Here is a 16,226-nt window from a genome sequence, read left to right on the forward strand (position 1 = left end):
TAAGGTAATGCATAATTTAATTAGCTAGATTGAAACACTCCATGATGTACATGTTATACACAATATATAGATACAATTTTATTAGTCTATTTAAAATAAATAAATAAATTTGAAAAAGTTACATATACATAAACATTAACAAAACTCTGTGTGGGCAAGATATGGAAAACAGGACTCTTGTGAATTTTGAGTGGGGTTATAAACTGGTAGCCTCTTTAGAGAACAGGTTAGCCATGTCTCAACATTTTAAATGTGTATAATCTCTGACCCAGCAGTTACACGTCTAAGAGAAATGAACAAGTATACAATGATGTCAGCAAAGGGCTGATCAATACATCTTTATCTACAACAAAGTAAAACTAGAAATAATCAGGTCATCAAAGGCATAGTTTAATAAAATATGGTGCCTCTAAAAGATGGAACATTACGTAGCCGGTAAAATGACATGTATGATTATGTGTATTTTTTCCAATTTCTGCAGAGACATACAAAACATTTTTCATTAAAAAAGACCAACATATACAGGTAAAACAATTTATTTAAAATTTTGTATATAAATTCTATATTCAGATTGCTAAAACTATATTCACCAAAATATTAAGAGTAGTCATTTCTTGGTGGTAGGAGTTGCCTAACTTTTGTCATTATGTTGTTTCATATTGATAGAAATTTTTTTCACTATTCTAATAAAAATTACAACAAAATTTTATTTAAGAAAAAGAAGAGTTCCTATCTCACCCAAAGTGGCTTAAAATTCTTTCAACTCCCTATTTTCAGAAGAAAGTATTCACTGAATGTTACAAGTATAGATAACCACGAAATAATTAAGGGTTTCTCCCTGCTATATTTCCTTCTCAGTACCATGCTTTAGAACGATGAGAAAACAAGAATTTAAAGATTAGATTAAAAAAGGTGGAGAAAGCCAAATGAAATTTGAACAGCCCACATTCCTGGCATCTACCTTAAGAACTCTAGGTTCTAGGAACTTAACCACTCCTAAAACAATCTCCCTGTTACACCTCAAGAATGCAGGTTGTGAGAGGTAAAGAATTAAAAAAAAAAAAAAATAGTTTCTTCGTTAAAAAAATATTAAAAACTTACCTCAGTAAGAATATTTAATTATTTTCTTCTCTTACATTCTCTTTCTTAGCACCTTTATTGTGAATCTGAAAAAAAAAAAGATAAAAACTACTTTTTATTGAACACCTAATACATTCCAGACAGGATGGTCGCAGAAAGTCTCCTGGAGAATGTTAAGTCTAAGATAAACTGGAAAGAACAAAATAGAAGTTATGAAAATGGAATGGTCGGGAAGGAAAGTAAAAATTTGAAAGTGTAACTAAAACTTTTCCTAAATTGTTCAAGAATCTATAAACAACTGTATTCAAACAACTGTATTCAACAAACAAGTCAGGAGAACTGTAGCAGGTTAAGAGTTGGGATGCTGGGCTCAGAGCATCTGCATTAGAATCCCAGCTCTACCACTTTCCACCTGTGTGATCTTGGGCAAGTCACTTCTCTGTGTGCCTGTTTTCCCATATATGTAACAATATCACCCAATTCATAAGATTGCTGAGGGTCATCGGAAATAATCCACATTGGGGACTCTAAAGCATTTCCTGAAATAGATGTTCAATAATTATTTTTATTATAATAAATTATATAATAATAAATCTGCCTTCCACCATTTCCACCACCAGTATTATTTACGATAATTATTATTAATTGGCTAAGCACAGTGGCATACACTAGTAATCTCCGGGCTTGGTGAGGCGGAAGTCGGCAGTTTGCTTGAGCCAAGTTGAGACCAGCATGGGCAACATCGTAAGACCTTATCTCTTAAAAGAAAAAAAAAATTAGCCAGGTGTGGTGGTGCATACCTGTAGTCCCAGCTACTCAGGAGGCTGAGATGGGATGACTGCTTGAGCCCAGGAGTTCAAGGCTGCAGTGAGCCACCCATTGTGCCATTGCCTGTATCATGTACAGGCCTGTGAGACAGAGAACCCGTCCCTAAAAAAAGAAGGGAGGGATGGGCGTAAGCTTTGTATTCCAGGAGCTTACAGTGTCCTGGGTGAAATAAGAGTTACCTAGACACATAATATAAAGCAAAAGAAAGATCAAAGTCAATTATTCATTCATTCCACAAACATCTGAATGTCCATTCTTTGCCAGTATTTTTGCTGGGTGCAGGGCATTCTTTGGTGTGCAGGATGAACAGAGTTTCTCTCCTCACAGAGTTTACAGGCCATCAAGGCCCAAGCTGCATGACAGACAAACTATATGCAGACAGATACTGTTTTTGACTATGTGGGGGACAGTAACAGATCTGAACTGGCAGAATTAGGTAGCAATCTATTTTGGGTGGGAGGGATGGGGTTTCAGGAAACACACCGCCTCTGGGAAACATAAGCAGCATCATTGTTAGGGTGCATCCAAGAGAGGCTGAGGCAGCAAGTCTAGAAGCAGAAGGGGAACTTGAACACCAGGCTGTTTGTTCTCTGTTTTTAGGTACGTTAATTGTCCTGCTGAAACTGAACAAGAGCTTACTTTTAACTTCAATTCTAATGTCTTGTAATTGTTTTTCTTTATGGTTTCTTCCTTCTTTGAAAGTGAGTAGGGTAAGAGTGGGGAAAAAAACAAGTCAATGGCAACCTCAGCCCATGTTGGCAACAGTGGTGGGAGTGAACCAAGGGCACTAAGTGATGAGTTTCACGTTTTCTCTTTCAATCCTTCCAGCATTCTTACAGACATTATTGCTCCTTTTACAGATTAGGAAACTGAGGCTCAGAGAAGTCAAATAGATTTTAAGTTCATAAATTTAACATAGTCTTGATTCTTTAAAAGGTGTTTTCTGGAACTAGACAAAATAATTCTAAAGTTCACATGGAAAAATAGGCAAGAATTGCAAAAAAAAAAAAAAAAAGCAACGCGGAGAAACTAGAAAAGACATTAAAACATTTTATAAAACAAGCGTACTACTAATATATGAATAAAAAAGACTAATGTCATAGAACAGAAAGTGCAGAGATGTACCCCAATGCATCCAGAAATTCATTACCACCATAAAGCTGGATTCAGAGATGAATACTGAAACCAACAGGTAAAGATTAATTGCTAGTCACAGGGAAAAATGAAAAGTTGAATTATGTATCATTCTGAACACCAGAATAAATCCTAAATGGATCAGAGATTTAAGTGTTAAAATAAAACCATAAAAGCAGTAAAAGAAAACATGGGCAAATTCCAGAAATCTTGGCGGCCTCTGACGTAAAATCCAGATACCTTAAGAGATTAATGTTAAGTACATAAAATGTAAAGAAAGCCATATTTAAGCTTTCTTTATCCAAAATACATGAAAGAAAAATTTAAAAACAAGTGACAAGTTGAGGGAAACTGCAACCTCACAAAGGGCTAATCTCTTTAACTTATACATTTATAGAAATTGAGAAGAAAAAGCAATCAATCCAAAAGAAAAATGTGCAAAGGGCATGAACAGATAGTTCATAGAAAAAGGAATACAAATAGCCTTTAAGCACATGAAAAGATGCTCAGCCCAATTCATAATGAAGGCAATGCACATTAAAACTACATGGAGTTATCATTTTTCATCTACAAGACTGACAAAAATCCAAAGGTTGGTTAACTGTTGGAAAAGTTATGGAGAAACAAGGAGTCTCACACATTACTTATAGGAACTGAAAATAGTGCAGCCCTGGAGAAGGAAAGTATTTATCCCAATTATAAACACACTGCCCACTGTCTAGGAATCCTAGTTCTAGGAATGTATTCCATAGATAATGCCTGCAAATATACAAAATAATACATGCGCAAGGTTATTCAAAATAATACATGCACAAGGTCATTCAGCACAGCATCATCTGTGAGTCTAAGACTGAAAACAACTCAAATATTAATCACTGGGGGCTAAACAGCCAATGTATATTTTACAGCTGTTTAAAAAAAAACTGTTTTCTGGGCCGGGCCCGGTGGCTCATGCCTTTAATTCCAGCACTTTGGGAGGCTGAGGCAGGTGGATCACCTGAGATCAGGAGTTTGAGACCAGCCTGGCCAACATGGTGAAAGGCCATCCCTACTAAAAATACAAAAATTAGTCCAGCCTAGTGGCTTGCACCTGTAGTTCCAGCTACTTGGGAGGCTGAGGCAGGAGAATCACCTGAACCTGGGAGTTAGAGCCTACAGTGAGCTGAGATGGTGCTACTGCACTCTAGCCTGGGCAACACAGCAAGACTCTATCACACACACTCTCTCTCTCTCTCTCTCTCTCTCTCTCTCGCGCGCGCGCGCGCGCACACACACACACACAGTGTAAACAAAAGTTTCGTATATACTAATATGAAAAGATGTCAAGATAATATTAACTTTAAGAAAAGCAAAGGGCAGAATATTCACATAGTATATATATTTTATGTAAAAAGAGTATACATAGTATATTAATCTTTGCTAATCTGTATCTACACACACAAAAAGATGTCTATAGGAAACAAATGAAAGGTTATTTATGGAGAGAATCAAGACAATTGGAATTTAGATTTCTCCAAATATGCCTTGTGTCATTTAAATTTTGAACCATAGTAACATTTTATCTACACAAAAATAATTTTTAAATGTTAAGAGGACCTCACAAAAAGAAGCGAAAGAGAACTACCAATAAAGCAGAGTTTATGTTTTCTCTGAAATTAGTGATCAGCAATTTTAGTGTGGCCATCACCATAAATTATAAGACAAGGTGCTTTTGTTTCCTCCAATCAAGACAAAGTATATAATTATAATAATCTATTTTAAAAAGCTATTTGGTGTGGTGAGGAATTAGAAGACAGAACAGGAAGAGGTAAAAAGAGAAGGAGCCCTACTCTGATGATTTCAAAGCATGGTCCTTGGACCAGCAGCATCAGCATCACCTGGTAATTAGTTAACAATGCAAATTCTATGGGCCCAGCCCGGACCTACTGAATCAGAGAGACCCCTGCAGAGGAGACTAGCAACCCTTGTAATACACACTCAAGTCTGACAGCCACAGATCTGGTCCCGTGATTCTTACATGTTCCTGTGCATTACCCAGGAAGGGATCTTTTAGAATGCAAATTCTGTTCCACTTGGTTTGGAGTGAAGCTTAGAGTCTACATTTCAAACAAGCTCCAGGATGCTGCTGATGGTGTGGGGACCACACTTTGAGACCCAAAGCCCAAGTCCACCTGCGGAAGAAGGTATGAAAAGAGTGTTCACGTAATTGAGTTTGCTGTAAAACCTGCACTCAATATCACATAAAAAAGTCCTTACACAGGTTTCCTAGCTGAGGCATACCATGGAACTAACTACCCATATAAACTGTGTACTTCACACAGAGTAAGTATGTTTTAAAATATATTTCTTAAACAACAATAATGACTATGATTCACTGAGATCCAATTTAAGGATGCAGCATTTGAGAAAACCTTCATTTGTAAGTGGATCTTCCAGAATGGAAACAAACAAACAAAAAACACACACAACAAAACATATTCATACAACTGCCTGGTTACATTATCTGATTAACTTTACCTCAAACACACTAACCACACCATCTGCACCTCGTGAAAATTCACCAAGCAGTTTGTTCCCTTTTAAACATTTTTTTAAAAATGGTTCTTATATTTACAAACATTGATTCTCCATTTTTTTTACAGGTGGAGAAAATCTCTACAGGAATCTTCTTAGTAAAGAATTCTAGTTTAAAGGGTTTAGAAATGTTATGTATTGCCGGGCGCGGTGGCTCATGGGGTCAAGAGATTGAGACCATCCTGGTCAACATGGTGAAACCCCATCTCTATTAAAAATACAAAAAAAACTAGCTGGGCTTGGTGGCACGTGCCTGTAATCCCCAGCTACTCAGGAGGCTGAGGCAGGAGAATTGCCTGAACCCAGGAGGCGGAGGTTGCGGTGAACCGAGAACGCACCATTGCACTCCAGCCTGGGTAACAAGAATGAAACTCTGTCTCAAAAAAAAAAAAAAAAGGAAATGTTATGTATCTCCATTTTGCAAGTCACCCTTCGAATCAGGTTTTTGCTATTAAACATTAATCACGGTTTCGTATTACCTATTCATGAAATAAAATTATATAATAAAAATTATGTAATAATTTTTACATATTCCCTATTTTATTGACTCTAAGACGCCATCAATGTCGACACACTCCTATTTAATGTCCTACTAAGAAAGAAGAAAAGTTGCCAACTAAACAACATGCTAATTTTAAGATGCCATTCTATCTCACATATGCACCTTAAAAATCAGTAAAATAGCCCTGTAATCCCAGCGCTTTGGGAGGCTGAGGTGAGCAGATTACGAGGTCAAAAGATCGAGACCATCCTGGCCAACATGGTGAAACCCCGTCTCTACGAAAAATACAAAAATTAGCTGGGCATGGTGGCATGTACCTGTAGTCCTAGCTACTTGGGAGGCTGAGGCAGGAGAATTGCTTGAACCCAGTAGGTGGAGGTTGCAGTGAGCCAAGATTGTGCCACTGCACTCCAGCCTGGCACCTGGCGACAGAGTGAGACTCTGCCTCAAAAAAAAAAAAAAAAAAAAAAAAAAATCAATAAAATACCTTAATTACACATCAGAGATATGCACATAGTATTCATTTTCTAGTTAACATTTGTGTCTCTCAAATGTAAAACTTCATAAAGGCATGAACTATTGTCCATTCAACAATCTATCCCCTATGCCTAGAAAATTGGAACATTTCAATCAACATCTTTTACACACAGGTGAATATTTTTTAAAGTTCTCATTTTAAAAACCAGTAATGCCCTCTTTTACCCTGGCACAAGATACTGCTTGCTCAAATTAATATAAACTCATTACTCTCAATCTGGATAATTTTCCACCTCAATAGTGTTCAATGTCTCTAACTCTAGATAATTTAAAGTTTGGCCTTCTATTTTGACAACAGTCATTACCTACAAGTCTGTTTTCAGAGCACCTTGCAAACATAACATGCAACTTATTATTAGTGTTATCTATTTTGTTGAATAGATAAGTTGCATCTTACAGCAAGAAGCAACTTATCTATTCAACAAAAAACTCCAAATAAACTTTTTTAAACAAGAGTTAAAGAAATGTATAATGTAGGTGACATTGTTACATATGTAAATATCATACGTAGGTAACATATAAGTGGTCTGAGATTAACTTTCTTAACTCAATTTGCATTTTCCCCTTTGCAGCAAGACTAGTAGAGTTTGAAATGAAATGACAATTTCTAACAAATCACACCTTGAGGACTACTGGCCTATGTGATTATAGATAATTTTGATTTTTACCTTTGAATACACCTGCATTTTCCATATTCTCTAATAAAAATATTAGTAAGCACAAGCAGCTGTTTAAAAGGTGACTACACTAGTTTACACTTAACTAAGACTTTTCATTCTACATACTATTGCTGTCGCCTCCCAACTCCATTCTAATCTCAATCTACTACTTGATTCAAGTGTTTAGTTGTCAACATTTCCATCAAACACAGGCAATCTTTCAGACAGAGGGAAACAGGTACTAACCTGGCCTCCCATCTGAGATTCTAGAATAATCAATGAAAGTGCCACTAACCCAAAAGCATGCCTTTTTTGTACATCAGACACTTCGGAAAGAAAAAAAAAAAATTTTAGCAAAAACTGTCAGTTAAATTGTAGCCCCCTTCCTATTATAATTGACTAGATAACATTGCTCTTCAGGTGTTTCTCCAAGGAGCTGGAACTGCCCCTAAGGAGCATTTTTAGTTATCAAAGAGACTGGAGGGCATCGCTGGCATGTAGGGTTTGGGGGCCTGGATCTAGAAGACTTCACATAACACATAGGTGGGACAGATCTGTATAACGAAGATTCGCCTGGTACGAATGTTTCCAATGTCCAGGCAGATTAAGCCCACTATAAACTGGCATTACTTTACAGTATTTAAAAGTTTTTACAAGAAATTGCGGGGAAACTCCAGTAGGAGAAAGTGGCAAGGGAAGCTTAAACACAGTGAGGGAAAACTGTCTAAACATTTGTGATCGCTTCCTCACACCACACACCGTTAACATACAATTGCAATATCAGAATACTGAGCATATATTCACAAGTGAGATACTGATATTGAACCCAAAATTTTCAACCTTGTTAATATTTTATTATTACTGACGGTAATTGTTAGGAAGCCAGTACTGTCCCTTCGAGTAGCAGTACCTCAAAGTGTGTGACACAAAAGATATTCTACAATATAGTCTGAAAATATGGATCTGTGGAGGGCTTATGCTAACATTATTTGCGTGCTGACTGAGACAGTCTGTGGTCTTGCCATGTTATCCCTAGTTCAATCTAGGTTTTTAACTCGCAAGAAATAGGTTATCCCAACCTAGGTGTTTCAAACCCCCACTCCCCACCCACGCAACCTCCATCCGTATCTCTGCTCTTTGGTTGGATAAGGGGGCCTCGCTCTGCAGCCCAGGTTGGAGTGTAGTGGTGCAATCACAGCTCACTGCAGCCTTTAACTCCTGAGCTCAAGTGATCCCCTCACCTCAGCCTCCCAAGTGGCTGAGACTATAGGTGTGGACCACCACACCAAGCTAATTTTTTCTTTTCTTGTAGAGATGGGTCTGGCTATATTGCCCAGGCTTGCCCTTGTTTGAAATAGCTCCTGGTAATTTTTTTTTCTTTGAGGAGTCTCGCTCTGCCACCAGGCTGGAGTGGGTGGCGCCATCTCAGCTCACTGCGCCTCCCGAGTTCAAGCAATTCTTTTGTTTCAGCCTCCAGAGTAGCTGAGACTTACAGGTGCGTGCCACCACACCCAGCTAATTTTCGTATTTTAGTAGAGACAGGGTTCACCATGTTGGCCAGGATGGTCTCAATCCCTTGACCTCGTGATTGGCCCAGCTCAGCCTCCCAAAGTGTTGGGATTACAGGCGTGAGCCACGGCACTCGGCCTAATTTTTTAAACCAATCCAAACGTACTCATTATAATAAGCAGGCACAAGCACTACAGTATATGCTGTCGTCTAGCACAAGAGTATGTACTAGATGTGAATGATACAGCAACGCCTGTCATATACTGTTCTCTATTTCACTCTTAAACTTCAAACCAACATACTGCTTTTTAGTGATGTGTGTAGGGAGGTTACATTGTTTATGAATTTCATTCCAGGGTAGTAAAGTGGGCTTTATAGATGTTTGCTACAAAGGGGAAGAATGGGCTTTGATTCTGTAGAGGTTGAGAACCACTGTTACCAAGAGTGGAATCGCGTGCTGAAACAAAAATCAAACTTTAGAAGTGTTTCCTTTGCCTAAGGCATGCCCTGAGCTCCAATATTCCACTTCACTGGGCCTGACACCCCACCCCCAGCACACGCCCGCAGCTCTCAGCCCACCTCTGCTCCCACGCAGGGCCAAACAATGGTTTTTGACCATTTGGGGGTCGGGGACCCTTTTAGGAACCAGACAAAAGCCCTGGAAAAACTCTCTCCCAAGAAACCCATACACCAAGCTGCATTCAATTTCACGGCGCTCCCAAACACCCCTCTGCAGCCTCGTCGGGACCCCGGTGTAAAAGGACCGGGGGGAGAGGGAGGTGAAAAGAGGAAGGGGGCGCCAGGGTCCGGGTCCCCTCCCACCACCTCCCCACAGTGTGGCTTCGGCCCGGGCGCTCCAACTCTCTGCAGCCCCGGGGGGGAAGCGCGCAAGTTAAGTGCCCAGCACACAGCAGAGGCTCCATAAATGCCGCTGCCACTGCTAGTAGGGCCAACCCGTCGTCGAGAGGGACACTGAGGCGGCCCCGGAGTCGCGTCCGGGCGCGAGGACCAGTGGTGGGGGCACCGGCCCGCGGCCCCAGCCGCCCCGCCCCGCCCCGCGCGAGTCCCGGGGACAGCGCGCACCAAGCGGCGCTGCAGCAGCTGTGGGGACGAACAGGGACGGCCGCCCGGGACGCGGGACGTTCACCGGGCCCACCCTCGCGCCCGGCCCTCGGTCTCGGCCGCGCTCACCCCGCCTTAGCCCCCAACGGCCGCCGCGCCCGCCGCTCACCTCCCAGACCGCCGCCGCCACCGCCGCCGTAGCTCCCGCCGCGGCCGTGCGATCTCGCGAGACTTCGCTCCCCTTGGCACTCCCCCTCCCTCCCGGCGGCGCGCGGGGACCCCAGCCTGTAAGCAGCTCGGCGCGCTCCCCGGACGCCGCCCACCCAGCCTCAAGGGTCAAGCCCGTCCACTATCACGACTACCCCCCCAACTTCTTCCCCGTCCTTGCGTGCCCTCTGCCCACCCCCGTGACGGGGAAGGGTTCAAGCCCAGGTGCGAAGCGGCCGTCTCCTCACCTGGCCGGCCGGGTGCGCGTGCGCATGCGCCTGTCCGGGGCTTAGCCCTGACCCTCTGCAAAGGTTTGGACGGCGGCGGCTTAGGTGACCGCAGCCACCCGTCCGAGTGCTCGCTGCGCTGCAAGCACTTAGCCCCTTTCGGTCCTCGCACTGCTCCCAAAAGTGGGTATTACTAGTCTCCCCATTCCTGAAAGGGGAAAAATGGAGGCCTGGCAAGCGAAGTACATTAACGGCTCCATGTCACACAGCCAGGGTGTTAGGATCTGGAGTTATCTGATGCCCAACCCAAACGCCAGTTCTGCACCTCAGTGTCAGACCCCAGGTCCTGTCCCTTTCTCCGCTCAAGGCTCAAGGCGCTGCCTTTCAGCCCCAGTCTTCACTCTCTTCCAAGATTCACCAAGGTGAGAGGAGGAGCTCCTAGGAGGTCGTTTGCTACAATCTCTCTGGTTTCATTGGAGCTGGCGACAGTAAAGTGCTTCTCCCTCACTGCACAAACTTCCTAAGGCCTGTGAAGCCCCTGTGCCGGCTCTGAAGGCTGTGTGACTATTTTTATTCGGGTCTGTCTCCTCCTTAACACTGCTGGCGTTTTGCTGGTAAAGAGAATGATGGAATGGCACACAGGACAGAGAATAAGAATGTACATGGTGTTAGTACAGAGAAAAGTGTGACTTCTTCCCAGGGTTAAGTCTTAGTGTAATTTTGTAAAATCGTTTGTAAAGAGGAGGGGCTAACATTTAAATGCAGGCATATCAAGGTCATATCAATATTCTTGCAATCCTGGAGGTGGAGAAAGTAACCTGTTTCCATTGTGAGACAGAATTTGAACCTGGGTCAGAGTCCAGAGCCCAGCACTGCCTTGTAGGAAGCCCCTGTTCTGCAAGCAAGTGAACATGAGCTAGCTCACCTGGGCCGGCTGCCCGAAAATCAGGAGAGGCGAAACCCTATCTCTACTAAAAATACAACAATTAGCCGAGCATGGTGGAGGACGCCTGTAGTCCCAGCTACTCGGGAGGCTGAGGCATGAGAATTGCTTGAACCTGGAAGGTGGAGGTTGCAGTAAGCTGAGATCACACTACTGCACTCTAGCCTGGGTGACAGAGCATGATTCTGTCTCTAAAATCAAATTAGTTTTTACTTTTATTTCTGAATGAAATAAGTAATTCTGAAAACAATATTTTTTGAAATAGAATTATTCTAGTACTTCCTCCTAATCATGAAAGGAGACCAGCTCTCCTGAAGCAATCTCTTCCCAATTTCATGGGGGATGGGCAATCTGCTTTATAAAAGGCACCCCTCATAAAGGAAAAGCCACTCAAATATTTTTAAAGATATGACTTGGAAGTCACTTCATAGGCAAAAACAAAACCAAAGAAAAAATTGAGCTGAAACTTCTTAAGAGAATTTTGGGCTGGGCACAGTGGCTCATGCCTATAATCCCAGCACTTTGGGAGGCCGAGGTGGGTGGATCACGAGGTCAAGAGATCGAGACCATCCTGGTCAACAAGGTGAAACCCTGTCTCTACTAAAAATACAAAAACTAGGTGGGCATGGTGTTACGCGCCTGTAGTCCCAGCTACTCGGGAGGCTGAGGCAGGAGAATTGCTTGAACCCAGAAGGTGGAGGTTGCGGTGAGCCAAGATCGTACTATTGCACTCCAGTCTGGGTAACAACAGCAAAACTCCATCTCAAAAAAAAAAAAAAAAGAGAGAATTTTGGTGTGGTTAAGGGTTAACAGCAGACTAGGTGCAGTGGCTCACCCCTATAATCCCAGCACTTTGGGAGGCTGAGGCAGGCAGATCACTTGAGGTCAGGAGTTCAACACCAGCCTGGCCAACATGGTAAAACCCTGTCTCTACTGAAATAACAAAAATTAGCCAGGTGTAGGGGGGCACATACCTATAATCCCAGCTCTATGGAGGCTGAGGCACAAGAATCACTTGAATCCAGGAGGTAGAGGTTGCAATGAGCTGAGATCACGCCTCTGCACTCCAGCCTGGGTGGCAGAGCGAGACTCCGTCTCAAAAGAAAAAAAAAAGGTAGGAAGTTAACACCAAAGTGACATCATAGGAACTGAAGTTGCCACTACCCTCAGGTCTTGCTGTGCCAAATTCAGGTTTCTATCCTAACACAAGGTGTGCCATACTTTCCCATCAGTGACAAAGGCTCCCTGTGGAAGTGATCATCATGGGGTGGGCATAACAAGACCACAAGGGCATTATTGTTTGCAAACAACAACAGTAAACAAACAAAATGGGTAATTCTGGCCAGGCATGGTGGCTCTCTCCTGTAATCCCAACACTTTTGGGCCAGGTGTTTGAGACCAGTCTGGACAACATAATGATACCCTGTCTCTACAAAAATTTAAAAATTAGCCAAGCATGGTGGTTTGTGCCTATAGTCCCAGCTACTGGTGAGAGGGAGAGGGAGTAGGAGGCTGCGGGGTGCTATGATCGTGCCACTGCACTCCAGCCTAGGCAAAAGAGTAAGACCACATCTCTAAAAAAACCAAAAACGCAGGCCAGGCACAGTGGCTCATGTCTGTAATCCCAGCATTTTGGGAGGCTGTGACGGGTGGATGTCAGGAGTTCAAGATCAGCCTGGCCAACATGGTGATACCCTGCATCTACTAAAAATACAAATTTTGTCTCCTGTAGTCCCAGCTACTCAGGTGGCTGAGGCAGGAGACTTGCTCAAACCTGGGAGGCAGAGGTTGCGGTGAGCCGAGATTGTGCCACTGCACTGCAGCCTGGGTGACAAAGCAAGACTCCATCTCAAAACACAAACACAAAGAGTGTTGATTCTAATATACATGCCTCTAAAGGTTTAAAGTACGGTTTCCATCAAATTAACCAACAGCGCTTAAAAATAAGAAATTTAGTGACCAGGCTCAGTGACTCATGTCTGTAAGGTGGGAGGATCATGAGGTCAGGAGCTTGAGACCAGCCTGACCACAATTGTAAAACCCCATCTCTACTGTAAATACAAAATTAGCCAGGTGTGGTGGTGGGCACCTGTAGTCCCAGCTACTCAGGGGGCTGAAGCAGGAGAATCGCTTGAACCTGGGAGGCAGAGGTTACAGTGAGCCAAGATTGTGCCACTGCACTCCAGCCTGGGCAACAGAGCAAGACTATTTCTAAATAAATAAATAAATAGAAGTTTTAAAAAATAAAAAATAGGCCTGGAACAGTGGCTTATGCCTATAATCCCAGCACTTTGGGAGGCTAAGGCAGGCGGCTCACAAGGTCAGGAGTTCAAGACCAGCCTGACCAACATGGTGAAACCCCATCTCTACTAAAAATAAAAAAATTAGCCCAGCATGGTGGCACACGCCTGTAATCCCAGCTATTCAGGAGGCGGAGGCAGGAGAATTGCTTGAACCCAAGAGGTGGAGGTTGCAGTGAGCTGAGATTGCACCACTATACTCCGGCCTGGATGAGAGAGACTCCATCTCAAAAAAAACAAACAATAAAAATTTTTTTTTTATTTAAAATAAGGTATGGTTTCCAAAAAAGCACTCTTAAAATGTCTTTTGATCCAAGAAGAATTTTATGAAGTCCTATAATAGGGTTTGTTTTATGCACATTCATTCAATAAAAAATGTATTAAGCACTTCAGTGCCAGCTACTATGTTAATAACTATGAGCAAGAGAGGTATTGTCCATGCTTTCGTGGCATTTGTGGTCTAGAGGGAGAGAGAGGTGTTAATCAAATAATTAAACCAACAAATGTTTAAATACAATGTAATAAGTAGAATGAAAAAGAAGGGCAAATGACAAAAAAAAATAGCTGGGTGGAAGGATAGGAAAGAACTTACTTGAACTCAGTTCTGAAGGATGAATCAGAACTATGCAGAAAGGAGAGGAGAGAGCATTCTAGAGATCAGCAAAAAGTAGGTAAGTGCTAAGTGTTGGTGACTGGGAGGTCAGGGTGGACCAGGGCCTTAAAATACATCTTTCTTTTTTTTTAGATATAGGTCTTGCTATATTGCCCCTGCTGGAGTGCAGTGGGGTGATTATAGCATGCCACAGCCTTGAACTCCTGGGCTCAAGGGATCTTCCTGTCTCAGCCTCTTGAGTAGCTGAGACTACAGTTGCACCATCACGCCAAGCTTTAAGAGACATCATCAACATCATACTGAATGGGCAAAAGCAGAAAGCATTCCCCTTGAGAACCAGAACAAGACAAGGATGCCCACTCTTACCACTCCTATTCAACCTAGTACTGGAAGTCCTAGCCGAGCAATGAGGCAAGAGAAAGAAATATAAAACATCCACATAGGAAGAGAGGAAGTCAGACTATTCCCGTTTGTAGATAATATGATGATTTATACCTAGAAAACCATAGTCTCAGCCCCATATCTCCTAAATCTAATGAACAACTCCAGTATAGTTCCTGGATACAAAATCAATGTACAAAAATCAGTAGCATTTCTATACACCAATAGCATCCAAGCTGAGTGCCAAATCAAGAATGCAATCACATTTGCAATAGCCACACAGAGGGTAAAATACCTAGGAATACAGCTATCCAGGGAGGGTAAAGAACTCTTCAATGAGAATTACAAAATACTGCTGAAAAAAATCAGAGATGACACAGACAAATGGAAAAACATCCCATGCTCATGGATAGGAAAAATCAATATTGTTAAAATGGCCATACTACCAAAACAACCTACAGAGTCAGTGCTATTCCTATCAAACTACCAATGAAATTCTGTACATAATTAGAAAAAAACTATTCTAAAATTCATACAGAACCAAAAGAGAACCCAAATAGCCAAAGCAATTCCAAGCAAAAAGAACAGAGCCAATAGGTGGGCAGGAGGGAAAAAAAAAAAAAAGAACAGAGCCAGAGGCATCACATTACTGACTTCAAACCATACTACAAGGCTACAATAACCAAAACAGTATGGTTCTGATACAAAAATAGACACATATACCAATGGAATAGAATAGAGCTCCCAGAAATAAACCACATCTATAACCAACTGATCTCTGACAAATTTGACCAAAACAAGCAATAGGGAAAAGATTCCCTTTTCAATAAATGGTGCTGGGATAACTGGCTAGCCATATGCAGAAGATTGAAACTGGACCTCTTCCTTACACTATGTATAAAAATCAACTCAAGATAGATTAAAGACTTAAATATAAAACCTCAAACTACAAAAACTTTTGAAGAAAACCCAGGAAAAACCATTCTAGAAACAGGGCCTGACGAAGATTTTGTGATGAAGATGACAAAAACAATTGCAATAAAAATCAACAAATGGAACCTAATTAAACTAAAGCACTTCTGCACAGCAAAAGAAACTATCAACAGAGTAAGCAACAAAACCACACAATGGGAGAAAATATTTGCAAACTAAGCGTCTTACAAAGATCTAATTCAAAAATCTGTAAGGAACTTAAATTAACAAGCAAAAAACAACCCCATTATAAAAGTGGGCAATGGACATGAACAGACCTTTTTCAAAAGAAGACATATACACAGCCAACAAGCAAAGAAAATGCTCAACATCACTAATCATTAGAAAAATGCAAATCAAAACCACAGTGAGATACCATCTCACACCAGTCAGAATGGCTATTATTAAAAAGTAATAAAATAACAGATCCTGACGAGGCTGTGGAGGAAAGGGAATGCTTATTCACTGCTGGTGAGAATATAAATTAGTTCAGCCACTGTGGAAAGCAGTTTGGCAATTTTTCAATGAACTTATAACAGAACTACCATTGGACCCAACAATCCCATTATTGGGTATATATCTGAAGGAATATAATAAGCATTCTTCCACAGAGATACATGCATATGTATGTTCATTGCAGCACTACTTACAATAGCAAAGGCATAGAATCAACCTAAATGCCCATCAATGGTATACTG

The 16,226-nt window shown here is 41.8% G+C and overlaps 1 protein-coding gene across 32 annotated transcripts in view; it reads right to left on the reverse strand.

Annotated features, from left to right (window-relative positions):
• The window catches only part of MRTFB (myocardin related transcription factor B), a 351,684-nt gene that overhangs the window by 206,141 nt on the left and 129,317 nt on the right, over positions 1-16,226 (reverse strand). For 11 of the 32 annotated variants that reach the window (XR_013524638.1, XM_078344730.1, XM_078344714.1 and 8 more), the window contains one exon: positions 1,102-1,166. The gene's annotated coding sequence lies outside the window, so the exon portion shown is untranslated. Of the gene's footprint in view, positions 1-1,101; positions 1,167-1,880; positions 2,011-5,059; positions 5,214-6,435; positions 10,097-10,340; positions 10,749-16,226 lie in introns of those variants that run through there. The other 21 variants (XR_013524635.1, XR_013524630.1, XM_078344729.1 and 18 more) reach the window with 8 other exon arrangements.

Source organism: Callithrix jacchus, chromosome 12 (genome assembly GCF_049354715.1).
Source record: "Callithrix jacchus isolate 240 chromosome 12, calJac240_pri, whole genome shotgun sequence".
In the NCBI taxonomy this organism is placed as follows: domain Eukaryota; kingdom Metazoa; phylum Chordata; class Mammalia; order Primates; family Cebidae; genus Callithrix; species Callithrix jacchus.